This window comes from Pantherophis guttatus, chromosome 13, assembly GCF_059756535.1.
Source record: "Pantherophis guttatus breed Tessera chromosome 13, ASM5975653v1, whole genome shotgun sequence".
Taxonomy (NCBI): domain Eukaryota; kingdom Metazoa; phylum Chordata; class Lepidosauria; order Squamata; family Colubridae; genus Pantherophis; species Pantherophis guttatus.
Window position 1 is genome coordinate 26,155,461 of NC_142075.1, and position 15,262 is coordinate 26,170,722.

Sequence of the window (15,262 nt, forward strand, 5' to 3'; positions counted from 1 at the left end):
TATGGCACGCGTGCCACAGGTGGCACGCGGAGCCATATCTGTGGGCACGCAAGCGTTGCCCTAGCTCAGCTCCAGCGTGCATGCACACGCTGGCCAGCTGATTTTCGGGCCTTCCGAACCCACCGGAAGTCGGAAAACGGGCCACTTCTGGCCTCTGTAGGGCCTCCGGGGGGGGGGGGGGAGGGAGCTGTTTTCGCCCTCCCCAGGCTCCAAGAAACCCTCTGGAGCCTGGGGAGAGCGAAAAACAGGTCTACCGGACCTACCAGTAACCTTTTTGCCGTCGCGTGGGGGAGTGCAGGGCGGTCACATGGACATGCGTGGGGGGGTAGGGCATTGAATAATGGGTGTGGGCAACGCGTGTGCAACCCCCCCGCACTCCGCCCGCTTTTGGCACGCGATGGCAAAAAGGTTAGCCATCACTGCCCTATCATTTCAGGGACAGAAACAGTGCCATCATGTGGTCCAAGCAGATGATTTTTTGTGGTCCCACAAAAAATAAATAAATAATTAAATGGCATTTAAAAATTGTTATTCTGTACCTTTATTACGGAAAAGGAAATGGCAACCCACTCCAGTATCTTTGCCACGAAAACCCCATGGACGCTCCAAAAGACAAAAAGATACGACGCCGGAAGATGAACCCCTCAGGTCGGAAGGTGTCCAATATGCTACTGGGGAAGAGTAGAGGGCTAGAAAGAGTGAAGCAACCGGGCCAAAGCCGAAAGGACGCTCAGCTGCGGATGCATCTGGTGGCGAAAGGAAAGTCCAATGCTGTAAAGAGCTGTACTCCATAGGAACCTGGAACGTAAGATCCACAAATCAAGGCAAGCTGGACGTGGTCAAACAAGAGATGACAAGACTGAACATCGACATCTTAGGAATCAGCGAACTAAAATGGACAGGAATAGGTGAATTTAATTTAGATGACCATCAGGTATACTACCGCGGGCAAGTATCCCTCAGAAGAAACGAAGCCTTCATAGTCAATAAAAGAGTAGGAAAAGCAATACCGGGATACAACCCCCAAAACGACAGAACGATCTCAGTTCGAATCCAAGGCAAACCATTCAATATCACAGTAGTCCAAGTCTACGCCCCAGCGACTGGTATTGAAGAGGCTGAAGCTGACCAGTTCTATAAAGACCTACTACGCCTTCTAGAATTAACAACCCTAACCCTAACCCTAACCCTAACCCAAAGCAAGAAGAAGAAGAACAAAGAACAAAGCAAGAACGAAGGAAATAGGAGGAGAGAGAGGAAGGAAGAGAAGGGGAGAAGAAAGGTTGAAATAAAGGTAAAGGGTAAAAGAGCAGCCCTGAAAAAGTAAAAATGAAAGATGAAAGTTGAAAGGTCGTTTTTTTCCAACGGCGATGGGGGTTGGACAGGAAACGGACGGCAAGTTACGCTGACGCTGGGAAGGTCGCTCCGAGAAGCGCTGATACAGAAAAAGTCGGCAACCGTGCTTTTTCTGCCTGCTATTCCAACTTAGACCACAGGAGGGCACTGTTTTCTCCAGGGTTGCGGAACTGGCACAGAAGAATCTTAAAATGCCATCGAAAAGGTTTCTTTCTTTTTGTGGCTGCGATACCTGCTTTGACGACAAGATGGCACAATTTTCTGCACGTTAGCGATAACTTTGAAGTCACGGGACGGAAAACTGTGCCCTCGTGTGGCCAAAACAGGTACCGCGGCCGCAAAAAGAAAGAAACCTTTTCGATGGCATTTTAAGATTCTTCTGTGCCAGTTCCGCAACCCTGGAGAAAACAGTGCCCTCCTGTGGTCCAAGAAGGAATAGCAGCCACACAAAAAAAGAAAAAAAAAACCCTTTTTAATAGCATTTAAAGATTATTATTCTGTATAACTGGCAAAAAGAAAGAATCTTGCTTCAAAAGCCTTAACCTGAGGTCAAAAGGTCTACAACGGCCTCCACGCTAACGTTGACAGGAAACAAGAAACTTTTTAAATGGAGTTTTAGGGTTGTTATGCTATTCCTTCTTGGACCACAGGAGGGCACTGTTTTCTCCAGGGTTGCGGAAGGTTTATATCTTTTTGTGGCTGCGATACCTGCTTTGACCACAGGATGGCACAATTTTCTGCACGTTAGCGATAACTTTGAAGTCACGGGACGGAAAACTGTGCCCTCGTGTGGCCAAAACAGGTATCGCAGCCGCAAAAAGAAATAAACCTTTTCGATGGCATTTTAAGATTCTTCTGTGCCAGTTCCGCAACCCTGGAGAAAACAATGCCCTCCTGTGGTCCAAGAAGGAATAGCATAACAACCCTAAAACTCCATTTAAAAAGTTTCTTTCTTTTGGTTGCTGCGATCCCTGCTTGGACCGCACGATGGCGCTGTTTTCTGTCAACGTTAGCGTGGAGGCCGTTGTAGACCTTTTGACCACAGGTGAAGGCTTTTGAAGCAAGATTCTTTCTTTTTACCCGTTATGTAGCTCCTGGGCCTCCCATTGCTCTATTAATATTAATAAGGCTTTTAATAATAAAGATACAGAATAATAATCTTTAAATGCTATTAAAAAGGGTTTTTTTTTCTTTTTTTGTGTGGCTGCTATTCCTTCTTGGACCACAGGAGGGCACTGTTTTCTCCAGGGTTGCGGAACTGGCACAGAAGAATCTTAAAATGCCATCGAAAAGGTTCATTTCTTTTTGCGGCCGCGGTACCTGTTTTGGCCACACGAGGGCACAGTTTTCCGTCCCGTGACTTCAAAGTTATCGCTAACGTGCAGAAAATTGTGCCATCTTGTCGTCAAAGCAGGTATCGCAGCAACCAAGAGAAAGAAACTTTTTAAATGGAGTTTTAGGGTTGTTATGCTATTCCTTCTTGGACCACAGGAGGACACTGTTTTCTCCAGGGTTGCGGAGCTGGCACAGAAGAATCTTAAAATGCCATCGAAAAGGTTTATTTCTTTTTGCGGCCGCGATACCTGCTTTGGCCACAGGATGGCACAATTTTCTGCACGTTAGCGATAACTTTGAAGTCACGGGACGGAAAACTGTGCCCTCGTGTGGCCAAAACAGGTACTGCGGCTGCAAAATGAAACCCTTTTAATGGGATTTTAAGGTTATTATCCTGTATCTTTATTGTAAGGTGACCAGATTTTAACATTGGTAAAGAGGGACATTATGGGCATGGCTTATTTTGTGGGTGTGGCTAGCTGGTCATGTGACTGGGTGGGCGTGGCTAGCTGGTCATGTGACCGGGTGGCCATGGCTATGTGTATAAGGTAAGGTGAACAGATTTTAACATTGGTAAGAAGGACACAATTGTGGGCGTGGCTTATTGTGTGGGCGTGGCTTGGAGGCCATGTGACTGGGTGGGCGTGGCTAGCTGGACATGTGACCCGGTGGCCATGGCTATGTAGGCCATGGCTCTGAGTAGGGACTACTCAGAGGACTGAAAAGTCATTTCTGACAGGTCCTCACACTTTTGACTAGTCCTCACACTTATGACCATCTTCACATTTATGCCCGTGCAGCATTCTTAACAACCATGTCACTCATTTCACAACTGCTTCTCTTCACCATGGTGACAAGATAGGGCAAAAACGTAAAATGTGAGGACAGTCGTAAGTTCGAGGACTGGTCAAAAGTGCGAGGACCAGTCAAAAATAACTTTTTCAGCCCTCTGAGTAGTCCATATGCACAAAAGGACTAACCAGAGGGCTGAAAAAAGTCATTTCTGACAGGTCCTCACACTTTTGACTGGTCCTCACACTTATGACCATCCTCACATTTATGCCCGTGCAGCATTCTTAACAACCATGTCACTCATTTCACAACTGCTTCTCTTCACCATGGTGACAAGATAGGGCAAAAACGTAAAATGTGAGGACAGTCGTAAGTTCGAGGACTGGTCAAAAGTGCGAGGACCAGTCAAAAATAACTTTTTCAGCCCTCTGAGTAGTCCATATGCACAAAAGGACTAACCAGAGGCCTGAAAAAAGTCATTTCTGACAGGTCCTTGCACTTTTGACTGGTCCTCACACTTATGACCATCCTCACATTTATGCCCGTGCAGCATTCTTAACAACCATGTCACTCATTTCACAACTGCTTCTCTTCACCATGATGACAAGATAGGGCAAAAATGTAAAATGTGAGGACAGTCGTAAGTTCGAGGACTGGTCAAAAGTGTGAGGACCAGTCGAAAATAACTTTTTCAGCCCTCTGAATAATCCATATGCATAAAAGGATACAGTAATAGAGAGGGATGAAGGAAGGGAAGGGAAATTAGAGTAGGAGTGACGGTAAGAGAGGGAGGAAGAGAGGAGGAGAAGGAGAAAGGAAGAGGAAATAGGGAGGAGAAGAAGAGGGTGGGGGGAAGAGAAAGTAAGAAGGAAAGAAAAGAGAGATGGTAGGTTTGAGGAGAAAGATTGCTGTACAATAAAAAAGATGAAAGGGAAGAAAGCCAACCCCAAACAAATATAAAGATATTAAGATAAAGAATGAATTGTTAAACTTTAAAGAGTAAAAGAGAACAAATATGAATAAATAGCAATAATTAGAAACACACATACAAACATACAATGTATTTTCTGTGAACAGAATATTTGGCCGGTTCACAAATTTAAACAGTGTTTAGTCATTTCAATTAAATTTACAATTTCTATATTTCCTTTTTGCCATATTTATTCCTCATCTATTTTTTTAAAAAAACAATATTACCCTTCATCCTCATCTCTAATCTTAATCAAATTCAATTTTTCCCTTCTATTCTATATTATACTCCTTCCCATTGTCATCTATTTTTATATCCATCCTCACATTGGTTAATTATGTGATTATGTAATACAGTTGTTTAATACAAATTCAACATTTTAATATAAATCAATTAGTTATATAACTATCTTTTTTGTATATTAATCAATATGAACATGAATATTCCAATTATTTCCATGCAATCCAATTTCTTACAAATCAATTAATTATATTTACCAATAATAATAAACCAAATAATTTCCCCCATATATTCCTCCAAACCACAACTTAACCATTTCTGCTTTCAACACAGTATACAATTAATAGTATCTCAATTATTACAATTCCCTAGTTAAAAAGAGCTTTTTTTTCTTTTGTGTTTTAAAATCTTGAATCTAAAATCTTGAATTTAAAATCTCTTTTGCCCTAAATAATTTCCCATTGTTTGCACCTACCTTTTTTGGTGAGGAAAAGGAAAATAAATCTGCTGCCTAATTTTCCAACGTTGCAAGCAAACAGCAAAGCCAACAGCCTGTTTTACTTTCAGTTTCGTTTTGAGCTTGGTTTGCAGAAAGAGAAAAAAAAACTGCTGAGCAATTTAGCAAGAGCAGAGCCCTGCGCAAATCAGCTGAGAGGGGGAAGCCGAACTAATCAACGTAGGGTGGCCCTTTGAAGCCCCGCGGCAAGAGTTTAAACAGGTTTTTTCCCTCTAGCCATCAGCGGGGACTCAGGAGGCAGAATGAAAAATCGGGACTTTTTTAAAACACCGCGGGACGCGGGATAAATTGCTCAAAAGCGGGACTGTCCCGCCAAAAGCGGGACGTCTGGTCACCTTACTTTATTGTTAACGTTTTATTAATATTTATTAAAGCAACGGGAGGCCCGTTTGCTGCAACACAGGAACTGGAAAAGAAATCCCGCTTCAAAAGCCTTAACCAGAGTTAAGAAGGGCTGTGATGGCCTATTGATATTAATAAAGTTTTAACAATAAAGAATAACAACCCTAAAATTCCATTTAAAAAGTTTCTTTCTTTTGGTTGCTGCGATCCCTGCTTGGACCTCAGGATGGCGCTGTTTTCTGTCAACCTTAGCGTGGAGGCCGTTGTAGACCTTTTGACCTCAGGTTAAGGCTTTTGAAGCAGGATTCTTTGTTTTGTGCCTGTTATGTAGCTCCTGGGCCTCCCGTTGCTCTATTAATATTAATAAGGCTTTTAATAATAAAGATACAGAATAATAATCTTTAAATGCTATTAAAAAGGTTTTTTTTTTTCTTTTTTTTTGTGGCTGCTATATCTGCTTGGGCCACAGGAGGGTCCAGTTTTCTGTCCCTTAGCAATAGCTTTGAAGCTGTCGAGATATTACTTTATTGGGGTGGTAGGCTGGGACTCCATCTTAGTGAAGATCTCGCCTGGAAAAATAATATGCTCCAGGTAGTCGAGAAGGCTCAACGGAGACTCCGTTTCCTCAGGATCTTGCGGAAAAACAAGGTGGAACGACGACTGATGACCTCCTTCTACCGGTCTACGATAGAACACCGTAACTATTTAGTACTGTAAACTTGCAGGGCCAGCACAACGCTGCTGTAATATAATTTATTTTATTTATTTATTATTGCAATTTATATGCCGCCTTTCTCCCGAGGGACTCAAGGCATCTTACCAAATGACAATTTCAGATACAAATCACAACAAAATAAAATTAAAATCAACACCCCAATTAAAACAGTTTAAAATTATAACAGTGTACACCCAAACGGATCAGTTGAGTTGACGGAAGAGCCACGTCTTCAGCTCGCGATGGAAGGAAAGGAGGTCGGGGGTTGTCCTGAGCACGGTTGGCAATCCGTTCCAGAGGGTCCGGGCTCCCACAGAGAACGCTCTAATCCTGGGGGCCATCAGCTGACATTGTTTGGCCGACGGCACCCTGAGGGGGCCCGCTGTGTGAGAGTACACGGGACGATGGGAGAGCGGCAGGAGATGGTCCTGCAAGTACGTCGGGCCTAAGCCATGAAGGGCTTTATAGGTAAGCACCAGCACCTTGAAACGAATCTGGAACGCCACCGGCAGCCAGTGCAGCTCACGCAGGAGAGGTGTTACACGGGAGTATCGAGAAGCCCCCGTAATTACCCGCGTGGCTGCATTCTGGATTAGCTGGAGCCTCCGGACGCATCCCAAGGGCAGCCCCATGTAGAGGGTGTTACAGTAGTCCAACCTAGAGGTAACGAGGGTGTAAGTGACCGTGGCGAGGGCATCCCGGTCTAGAAAAGGGCGCAACTGGCACGCAAGACGCACCTGTGCGAAGGCCCCCCGGTTAAGGCCATCAGATGATCATCCAAGGACAGCAGAGAATCCAGGAGGACCCCCAAGTTGCGGACCCTATCGGAAGGAGTAAGGGTCTCTCCCCCGATCACTAAAGATGGAACGTCCAGATCCCGGGATGCCGGCATCTACAGCCACTCAGTCTTGGAAGGGTTGAGTCTGAGTCTGTTCCTCCCCATCCGAACCCGCACCGCTTCCAGGCAGTGGGACATCACGGAAAGGGCATCCCTAGGGTGGTCAGGGGTGGAGATGTAAAGCTGGGTATCATCAGCATATTGATACCTCACCCCAAAACCACGAATGATCTCACCCAGCGGTTTCATGTAGATGTTAAAGAGCAGAGGGGAGAGAACCGATCCCTGAGGCACCCCACAAGTGAGGGGCCTCTGGGAGGATCCCTGACCCCCCGCGCAAACAGCCTGCAAGCGACCAGAGAGGTAGGAGGAGAACCACTGTAAAACAGTGCCTCCGATCCCTATCCCCCTGAGCCGCTGCAGCAGGATACCATGGTCGATGGTATCGAAAGCCGCTGAGAGGTCAAGAAGGACCAGGATGGAGGAACAACCCCCATCCCTGGCCCGCCAGAGATCATTTACTAGGTGACCAATGCCGTTTCCGTGCTGTAACATAACATGTTATGTTACGTTATGCGTATATATGTATATAGGATTGTGTGTCTGTTAGTATGATCTATTTGGTTAGGGTTTCTTCTTTCTTTCACTTATGAGTTGAGATGTATTTTGTGTTTGGGGGGGCTGCGCTAAGGGAGGCTCATCCAATCTCATTGTACGCATCCTTTGTGTTGACAATAAAGGTTTGAATTTGGAAGTAGGGGGATGACTAAGAAAGATGGACAGGAAGTCAGCCGTGATGGAACGATCATTTGTCAATGGCACTGGGGGTCGGCGACCCTGACGGACAGGAAGTCCACCGTGCCAAAAAGGTCACTGTGCAAGGAAGTTGGACGGATGACTAAGGATGGACCGAAAGTTGGCCGTGGCAAGAAGGTCTTTTTCAAAGGCATTGGGGGAGGGTCGCAGTGAACAGACAGGAAGTCCGTCGTGTCGGGAATGTCTCTTGGAGATGATTGGAAAGGAAGAAGCCGGCGGCCACGTGAAGGCCAACGGAACCGGCTCGTTCCTTTCAGAGGAGCGTAGAGTAGCGGTACTTTTGCTGCCATTCTGCACTTTGGCCCTTCGCTTCTTGGTCTCCGCGAATTGTGGGCGAAAGCAAAGGCAGGCCGTTGTCAGCACACTGTCCTCCCCGTTTTGTTTTTCAAAACAAAACAATCTTCCAACTACGCGGTTGCTTTTGGTCCCTCCATGGTGCCCGCGTCCATACTGTAAATGCACAGGGCGTCGGAGCGAGCACCCTTTGCCCCTTCGGTATTGACAAACGGTATGAATAGGGCAGCTATGACAAACCCTTACCCTAACCCTAACCCTAACCCAAAGCAAGAAGAACAAAGAACAAAGCAAGAACGAAAGAAGTAGGAGGAGAGAGAGGAAGGAAGGAGGAGAAGGGGAGAAGAAAGGTTGAAATAAAGGTAAAGGGTAAAAGAGCAGCCCTGAAAAAGTAAAAATGAAAGATGAAAGTTGAAAGGTCATTTTTTTCCAACGGCGATGGCGGTTGGACAGGAGACGGACAGGAAGTTGCGCTGACGCTGGGAAGGTCGCTCCGAGAAGCGCTGGTACAGAAAAAGTCGGCAACCGTGCTTTTTCTGCCTGCTATTCCTACTTGGACCACAGGAGGGCACTGTTTTCTCCAGGGTTGCGGAACTGGCACAGAAGAATCTTAAAATGCCATCGAAAAGGTTTATTTCTTTTTGCGGCCGCGGTACCTGTTTTGGCCACACGAGGGCACAGTTTTCCGTCCCGTGACTTCAAAGTTATCGCTAACGTGCAGAAAATTGTGCCATCTTGTCGTCAAAGCAGGTATCGCAGCCACAAAAAGAAAGAAACCTTTTCGATGGCATTTTAAGATTCTTCTGTGCCAGTTCCGCAACCCTGGAGAAAACAGTGCCCTCCTGTGGTCCAAGAAGGAATAGCAGCCACACACAAAAAAAAAAAAACCCCTTTTTAATAGCATTTAAAGATTATTATTCTGTATAACAGGCAAAAAGAAAGAATCTTGCTTCAAAAGCCTTAACCTGAGGTCAAAAGGTCTACAACGGCCTCCACGCTAACGTTGACTGGAAACAGCGCCATCGTGCGGTCCAAGCAGGGATCGCAGCCACCAAAAGAAAGAAACTTTTTAAATGCAGTTTTAGGGTTGTTATGCTATTCCTTCTTAGACCACAGGACGGCACTGTTTTCTCCAGGGTTGCGGAAGGTTTATTTCTTTTTGTGGCTGCGATACCTGCTTTGACCACAGGATGGCACAATTTTCTGCCCGTTAGCAATAACTTTGAAGTCACGGGACGGAAAACTGTGCCCTCGTGTGGCCAAAACAGGTATCGCAGCCAGAAAAAAAAGAAAAAAAACCCTTTTTAATAGCATTTAAAGATTATTATTCTGTATCCTTATTATTAAAAGCCTTATTAATATTAATAGAGCAACGGGAGGCCCAGGAGCTACATGACAGGCACAAAAGAAAGAATCCTGCTTCAAAAGCCTTAACCTGAGGTCAAAAGGTCTACAACGGTCTCCACGCTAACGTTGACAAAAAACAGCGCCATCCTGCGTTCCAAGCAGGGATCGCAGCAACCAAAAGAAAGAAACTTTTTAAATGGAGTTTTAGGGTTGTTATGCTATTCCTTCTTGGACCACAGGAGGACACTGTTTTCTCCAGGGTTGCGGAACTGGCACAGAAGAATCTTAAAATGCCATCGAAAAGGTTTATTTCTTTTTGCGGCTGCGATACCTGTTTTGGCCACACGAGGGCACAGTTTTCCGTCCCGTGACTTCAAAGTTATCGCTAACGTGCAGAAAATTGTGCCATCCTGTGGTCAAAGCAGGTATCGCAGCCACAAAAAGAAAGAAACCTTTTCGATGACATTTTAAAATTGTTATCTGTACGTATTGAAGTTATTCTTCCGTGCCAGTTCCGCAACCCTGGAGAAAACAGTGCCCTCCAGTGGTCCAAGAAGGAATAGCAGGTAGAAAAAGCAGGGTTGCCGACTTTTTCTGTACCAGCGCTTCTCGGAGCGACCTTCCCAACGTCAGCGCAACTTGCCGTCCGTCTCCTGTCCAACCCCCATCGCCCTTGGTAAAAAACGACCTTTCAACTTTCATTTTTCATTTTTACTTTTTCAGGGCTGCTCTTTTACCCTTTACCTTTATTCCAACCTTTCTTCTCCCCTTCTCTTCCTTCCTCTCCTCCTACTTCCTTCGTTCTTCCTTTGTTCTTCCTCTCCTTCTCTTTCCTACTTCCCCTTCCCTTCCCCCACTCCTCTACTCCTCTTTCCCCTCCCTTTTCTTCCTCTCCTTTCCCCTTTCTTCTTTCTCCTGTTCTCTCCTGTCCTCTGTTCTCCCTTCCCTTCTCTCCTCTCGTTTCCCTTTCCAGTTCAATCTTTTAGGGTTTAGGGTTTAGGGTTTAGGGTTTAGGGTTTAGGGTTTAGGGTTTAGGGTTTAGAGTTTAGGGTTTAGGGTTAGGGTTTCGTTTCGTCTCGTTTCCTGACTTCCGGTGGGACCGGAATCAGTTGGCCAGCATGTGCATGCACGCTGGAGTTGAGCTAGGGCAACACTGGCATGCCCACCAATATGGCTCCGCATGCCACAGGTTCACCATCAGGGACTAGAGCTTCCCATCTCCTCCCAAGGGAAGGGAAAGGAGGCACGGGGCAGGTAAGCCTGCAGGCTCTGGCACCCGTTCTCAGGACCTTTAGTTATCGCTTAGAGCTCTTCGCAGGTAACCCCGGCCTGCATTTTATGGAAAGAAGCTGGGGAGGGGAGCTTTTGTGCAGGGCTGTTGACACCATTGGGTGATGCAAAAAATCAAAATCCAAGGGAAACCATTAGAATGTTGTTGTTGTTGTGTGTGTGCTTATCTACATATACCCAGCTAGTTTAGAGACATAATATCATACAACTTTTGGCAATAAAGTTTCAACCAATAGAAACTTCTGGCTCAATGATTCCAATACTTTAGGAAGTCTTTGACTGAGGAGCATTCGGGCGAACGCTCAATGGATGGAGAATGGAGCCGGAAGCCCTGCCGTGTTGCAGTTTGAAGCACCTGTGGGTGTGTGCAGAGATTAATCCACTCCATTGGGAGAAAGAGTGCCTGTTTGGTGGATAGGAGAGTCTTGGGGCCTCTCGGTAGAGGTAGGCTGGTTGTGTTGCTTTTTGGAAGTATTCTGACTTTTGTTAAGAATGACTGCAGTTTTTTGCAATCAAGTTGTCACACTTTAAAAAGAAATAAGTGCAAATTTTATATCCTGAATTGGAAACACGCATCTTATTATTAGTCACTTTAATAGGGAGATTATCAAGAAAAATATAATCCGTAAAAATACTATACACGTGTGAAATGTACTCATCCTTATTTAAGACTAAGGATGAGAGCAGGGCCTGAGGGATAAAGCCAGGGAGGCGTTTCCACATGCCAGCTCTCTCCTCCTTCTCTCCTCTTGCAGACCCCTACGACCAAGAAGAGGAGCCCGAGCCCTTTCAGAAGATTGGTCCAAGTACGATTGACCGAGTTTGCAACTTAAGTCATTAACTAGCTTTCAGTGTTTCAGAGCTGAGGTTTGAGGCCCAAGCCAGGGATGGAGCGTTTCTCGCAAAGGCAGGAAGCTCTCACGAGTCCAACAGAAAGAGCACATTCTTTGCCTGTGCGGGACCCGGACTCCATTCCTCTTGGCACGGCTGGTGACAAGTCGGAAAATCTTCCTTGGATGTCTCTTTCACCGGGGTTTGTTTAAGGAGCACCGATAGCAACCGCTAGGTTTTCCAAGGCGTAGCAGGCAGAATAACTCCCAGGATGCCCGAAAGCCGCTCGGTATCAGGTCTGCTGGTCGGTCCATCTGTCCCACGACTATCGGCACCGACCGGCTGCAGGGCTCTGAACATCCGTTCAAGCAGAGGGGTTTTTCCCAGCCCTTCCCTGGAAACGCAGGGGTGAACCTGGACCTTTTGCACGCCAAGCAACAGCTCGAACTCGGACTGTGGCCATCCGTCAGGAGACAAGCAAGCTGCTTGCAAATAGCACTCCTAAGTAAACCAAAAAATTAATCTTCCACGTTTGACATAGAGAAGAAACAAACACGGTTGAGTTGGGGAATTATAAAATAATTCTTGCTTAACGTTACATACTTTTATAAGCATCTGGTTAAAACAATCCAATTTGGCCAAAGTATTTAGATGTAAATACTTTATTGCAAAGAGAAGGAATTAAGCGCACGTTATTTATTTTAATAATTATATTCAGACCTAGGAAAAACATTCCACTTGCATGTCTCATGACTTAATTTTAGAATTCACAAAGAGCTCTTCATGAAAGGGGAAGATATTGTCTTAAGTAGTGTCCTCTGGGATAAAAAAAAGTCCATTACAATTTTGCAGTGTTTTAATTTGATCGCTGCCGCATTCCTTGTTACGTTACCATGTTTTCTTCGGGAATAGGGTGAAATTGTGTGCGGGGAGCGATATTAAAACTAGAACTTGATCTTGATCTGAGATGATAACTACCCCTCGTAAGCGCTGACGAGAGTGCGACTTGGCCTTTGCCGTCTGCGACGGTTTATACAGCCCACTCCCAAATGCTACTTCTGCAAAAGGAAGTCTAGCCTCTGTAGCAGCCGTGTCTTTTCAGCCTCTCTCCAGGAAAGAGAGCCGGGGCAAAACAGAGGAAACAGTTACCATGAAGGTGGGCGCCCAGGGCCCCCTCGGGCAAGAAAACTTGGAACTCATCTCACGAGGTCACGTGGGAAACTTCTAGCCTGCTATGCTCTGAATTGAGATCCACGTTTGGGTCAAGGGTTTTTGGGAAAACCTTTTCTCCTTCTGAAAATTGTTTTCTTACTTTGCAGAAACAGGCAACTATACCTGTGAATTCTGTGGCAAGCAGTACAAGTACTACACGCCATACCAGGAACACGTGGCCCTTCACGCACCAATCCGTGAGTATCCAGCTGTGACACAGCAACCGGGGAGACCCCGGGATCCAGGATCTTTCAAGGCAGAGGCCAATCGCACCTCTAAAGCGATCACGAGGGACAGACCAGTACCGGCATATCTCCCTGATAGCTGTACTTTGGGGATATACTTTGAGAGAAGGAGTTGTTCATATTTCAGTGCAAATAGTCAGGCCAGATTGCCTATAATTGTTAATACTATATTAAACTGTAAATAAAATTATACCTGTATTTTGCAGTTTACACATTTTTGACAATGTAGATTTTTCAGCTAGACCCATCACCCGCTTATGACTTATATAAGACACCGTAGCTGTTTCTTCTCAGTAAATTGAAATATTCAAAAGCGTGGGAACCCCATTCGCTTACCGGTTGCAGCCATCCACTTCCAAGGACCGGCCCCTCGGTCCCATTCTCCTCCCTGCACCTGTCCCTAGTCAGAGGGACCGCCTCTGTCCTCCACCACCTCTTCCGCTAGGCCACCCGGGCTCCTTTGCCCTCTGAATCTCCAGCGGCAGTCTTGACACTCTTACTCAGTTAAAGCCTGCTCGGATTTTGCTTTCAATTGGACCGGTTGAAAGTCCAAGAAATAGGACAGGAAAGCCTCCTTCAGCTCAAGCATCTAGCCCTCATCGCCCCAGGCAGCACGTAGCCTCATGACAAACAGTCCCCTCCATCGTCCCCCCTTTCAGTTCATTGAGGACGGTGGCCATCACCTCGTCCCCACAGAAGCAGATTCTGTACGTTAACGCTAATTTCTTGAGGAAAGACTTTCTTTGGCCTGTCCTGATCCGTTAGGACTGCTGTTTTGAGGGGGAGAACGGCATCCCCACCTTCACGTCTGCACCTCAGCATGTGGCTCTTTTTCTAAGAGGAATAGCCCCAGTCTTGTAATCTGGGGGTTTTGCGGGCAAGTGCTGTTGCAGAGGCTTCGTAGGGGAATCGGTGGTGTCAAATTCAACGCGTCCTTCTGTCTTCTTACGCTGCGGAGAAGATTGCCTGTAGCCTGCTACAATCTCCCTGATAAAACAGTCGTCTTATCAGGGAGACGAACGGCATATACTGTAATTTTTGGAGTATAAGATGCTCTGGACTATAAGATGCACCTACCTTTTTTGGTGAGGAAAACAAGAAAAAGAAATCTGCCTCTGCCTCCCAACAATTTTGCCTCGTTACAGCAAAATAGCCTGCTTTACTTTCATTTTTATTTTCAGCATAGCTTGAGTAGCACCAAAAAAAAAAAAAAAAATTGTTCCCAGCCATTTACCTCTTTGCAGCAAGCAGCAGAGGCCAGGCAAAACAGCTGAGAGTCGGGCTGCCGATCCAATCCACTTGTGCTAATTAGGCTGTGCTGAAGCTGAAATGGGCTGTTTCTTCTTTTGCTTGCTGCAAGGAGGTAAATCGCTGGGAGGCAGAGGTCAAAGGTCAAAGGTCAAAGGTTAAAGGCCAGGGGTGTCAAAGGTCAGGGTCAAAGGTCAGGGTTTAGGGTTTAGGGTTTAGGGTTTAGGGTTTAGGGTTTAGGGTTAGGATTAGGGTTCTCCACACAGCCTACCACCACGATAAAGTAATATCTCAATAGCTTCAAAGCTATTGCTAAGGGACAGAAAACAGTGCCCTCCTGTGGCCCAAGCAGATATAGCAGCCACAAAAAAAAAGAAAAAAGAAAAAACCTTTTTAATAGCATTTAAAGATTATTATTCTGTATCTTTATTATTAAAAGCCTTATTAATATTAATAGAGCAACGGGAGGCCCAGGAGGTACATAACGGGGAAAAAGAAAGAATCTTGCTCCAAAAGCCTTCACCTGTGGTCCAAAGGTCTACAACGGCCTCCACGCTAAGGTTGACAGAAAACAGCGCCATCGTGCGGTCCAAGCAGGGATTGCAGCCACCAAAAGAAAGAAACTTTTTAAATGGAATTTTAGGGTTGTTATGCTATTCCTTGTTGGACCACAGGAGGGCACTGTTTTCTCCAGGGTTGCGGAGCTGGCACAGAAGAATCTTAAAATGCCATCGAAAAGGTTTCTTTCTTTTTGCGGCCGCGGTACCTGTTTTGGCCACACGAGGGCACAGTTTTCCGTCCCATGACTTCAAAGTTATCGCTAAGGTGCAGAAAATTGTGCCATCCTGTGGTCAAAGCAGGTATCTCAGCCACA